Here is a 3,519-nt window from a genome sequence, read left to right as displayed (position 1 = left end):
CTGTTCATCATTCTTTCAAGAGCCAACATATTTAACATTCTTAAACAACAACTTCAAAAGACATATGCACTGTTCAAGCATACATTCAGAAAACAAAAAAGTGTTGCCACCACATCAAAATAATTAAACTAGTTTCAAAGATGAATTCAAAACCATGTACTTCTTGTTCTTTTGTTTTTAAAACATTTTTCATTTAAGAGAGGTGATGGATTCATATTCACTACTTTAAGGCATAGACACTTGAATACTAATGATCATGTAATAAGACACAAATATAGATAAACATTTAACATAAAAATGAAAAATAGAAAATTTAAGAACAAGGAATGAGTCCACCTTAGTGATGGTGGCGTTTTCTTCTTGAGAAACCAATGATGTCCTTGAGCTCTTCTATGTCTCTTCGTTGTCTTTGTTGCTCCTCCCTCATTGCTCTTTGATCTTCTCTAATTTCATGAAGGATGATGGAGTGCTCTTGATGTTCCACCCTTAGTTGCTCCCAATAATTGTGTGGAGGAAAATGTATCCCCTGAGGTATCTCAGGGATCTCTTGATTTGCAGTCAAATGTTCTACCACTGAGCTATAGACCCTTGAGATGAATCTTTCCATCTCCTATGACTTGGAGGTGGAAGCTTTTGTCTTCCATTTCCTCTTTTTAGAGGTTTCTCTGGCCTTAGGTGCCATCAATGGTTATAGAAAAACAAAAAAGTAATGCTTTTTCCACACCAAACTTAGAATGTTGCTCGCCCTCGAGCAAAAGAAGAAAGAATAGTAGAAGAAGAAGATGATATGGAGGAGATGGAGGAATGTGTGTGGTAAATAGGATGACTGTGAATGGAGAGAGAGAGGGTGATATAGGATTATGAGGAGGGAAGGTGAGTAGAGGTATGTAGGGATCCTGTGGGGTCCACAGATCCTGAGGTGTCAAGAAATTGCATCCCTGCACCAATTAGGCATGTAAAATGCCTTTGCATGCAATTCTGGCGTTTAAACGCCGAATTGATGCTTGTTCTGGGCGTTCAACGCCCAGATGTAGCATGTTTTTGGCATTGAACGCCAGTTCTATGCTTGTTTCTGGCGTTCAGTGCCAGCTTTCCTCAGTGTGCATTTCTGGCGTCTGAACGCCAGGATGCTGCTTGTTTTGGGCGTTCAACGCCAGATCCATGCTCTGTTCTGGCGTTGAACGCCAGCCAGATGCTTCTTACTGACATTTAAACGCCAGTAAGTCCTTCCTCCAGGGTGTGATTTTTCTTCTGCTGTTTTTTATTCTGATTTTAATTTTTTGATTTATTTTGTGACTCCACATGATCATGAACCTAATAAAACATGAAAGAATAATAAAAATAAAAAATAAAATTAGATAAATAAAAATTGGGTTGCCTCCCAACAAGCGCTTCTTTAATGTCAATAGCTTGACAGTGGGCTCTCATGGAGCCCCACAGATGTTCAGAGCATTGTTGAAACTTCCCAACACCAAACTTAGAGTTTGATTGTGGGGGCTCTATATGACTCTGTTTTGAGAGAAGCTTACTGTGCCTCTTTTCCATGTTTACAGAAGGATGACCTTGAGTTTTAAACACAAGGGAGTCCTCATTCAATTGAAGGACTAGTTCACCTCTGTCAACATCAATCACAGCTCTTGCTGTGGCTAGGAAGGGTTTTCCAAGGATGATGGATTCATCCTCATCCTTCCCAGTATCTAGGATTATGAAATCAGCAGGGATGTAAAGGTCTTCAACCTTTACTAACACGTCCTCTACCTGACCATAAGCCTCTTTTCTTGAATTGTCTGCCATCTCTAATGAGATTCTAGCAGCTTGTACCTCAAAGATTCCCAATTTCTCCATTACAGAAAGTGGCATGAGGTTTATCCCTGACCCAAGGTCACATAGAGTCTTCTCAAAGGTCATAGTGCCTATGGTGCAAGGTATTAGGAACTTTTCAGGATCCTGTTTCTTCTGAGGCAATCTCAGTTGATCCAATGCATTTAGTTCATTGGTGAACAGGGGAGGTTCATCTCCCCAAGTCTCATTACCAAATAACTTGGCCTTCAGCTTCATGATTGCACCAAGGAACTTGGCAACTTGCTCTTCAGTAACATCCTCATTCTCTTCTGAAGAGGAATACTCATCAGAGCTCATGAAGGGCGTAAGGAGGTTTAATGGAATCTCTATGGTCTCTAGATGAGCCTCAGAGTCCTTTGGTTCCTCAAAGGGAAACTCCTTGTTGATCACTGGACGCCCCAGGAGGTATTCCTCCTTAGGATTCACGTCCTCCTCCTCTTTTGTGGGTTCGGCCATGATGGTCAATTCAATGGCATTGCACTCTCTTTTTGGATTTTCTTCTGTATTGCTTGGGAGAGTACTAGGAGGGGTTTCAGTGATTCTTTTACTCAGCTGGCCCACTTGTGCTTCCAAATTTCTAATGGAGGATCTTGTTTCATTCATGAAACTCACAGTGGCCTTATATAGACCAGAGACTAAATTTGCTAAGCTAGATGGATTCTGCTCAGAATTCTCTGTCTGTTGCTGAGTGGATGATGGAAAAGGCTTGCTATTGTTGAACCTATTTCTTCCACCATTATTAAAGCCTTGTTGAGGCTTTTTTTGATCCTTCCATGAGAGATTTGGGTGATTTATAAGTGTTTCCATAGGGTTCACCCATGTAATTCACCTCTGCTATTGCAGGGTTCTCAGGATTATAAGCTTCTTCCTCAGAAGATGCCTCTTGAGTACTGTTGGATGCAGCTTACATTCCATTCAGACTCTGAGAAATCATATTGACTTGCTGAGTCAATATTTTATTCTGAGCCAATATAGCATTCAGAGTATCAATTTCAAGAACTCCCTTCTTCTGAGGCATCCCATTACTCACAGGATTCCTCTCAGAAGTGTACATGAACTGGTTATTAGCAACCATGTTAATGAGTTCTTGAGCTTCTGCAGGTGTTTTCTTTAGGTGAATGGATCCACCTGCAGAAGTATCCAATGACATCTTAGCTAATTCAGACAGACCATCATAGAATATATCCAGGATGGTCCATTCTGAAAGCATGTCAGAAGGACACTTTTTGGTCAGTTGCTTGTATCTCTCCCAAGCTTCATAGAGGGATTCACTTTCTTTTTGTTGGAAGGTTTGAACATCCACTCTAAGCTTACTAAGCTTTTGAGGAGGAAAGAACTTGGCTAAGAAAGCCGTGACCAGCTTATCCCAAGAGTTCAGGCTATCTTTAGGTTGAGAATCCAACCATATTCTAGCTCTGTCTCTCACAACAAACGGGAAAAGCATGAGCTTGTAGACTTCAGGATCTACTCCATTAGTTTTAACAGTATCACATATCTGCAAAAATTTAGTTAAGAACTGAAAAGGATCTTCAGATGAAAGTCCATGAAACTTGCAGTTTTGTTGCATTAGAGAAACTAGTTGAGGCTTAAGCTCAAAATTGTTTGCTCCAATGGTAGGGATAGAGATGCTTCTTCCATGTAAATTGGAATTTGGTGCAGTAAAGTCACCAAGCATCC

General features: G+C 40.5%; 1 non-coding gene across 1 annotated transcript; it reads left to right on the top strand.

The window, feature by feature from the left end:
- Positions 1 to 3,046: 3,046 nt before the first annotated feature.
- Positions 3,047 to 3,154, top strand: LOC112753217 (small nucleolar RNA R71). Its single transcript, XR_003177610.1, has one exon. It is a non-coding gene; the product is annotated as a small nucleolar RNA R71 (small nucleolar RNA).
- Positions 3,155 to 3,519: the final 365 nt, after the last annotated feature.

This window comes from Arachis hypogaea, chromosome 15 (genome assembly GCF_003086295.3).
Source record: "Arachis hypogaea cultivar Tifrunner chromosome 15, arahy.Tifrunner.gnm2.J5K5, whole genome shotgun sequence".
Classification (NCBI taxonomy): domain Eukaryota; kingdom Viridiplantae; phylum Streptophyta; class Magnoliopsida; order Fabales; family Fabaceae; genus Arachis; species Arachis hypogaea.
Note: the sequence above shows the minus strand (reverse complement) of the source record. Positions and strands in the feature narration are given on the sequence as shown.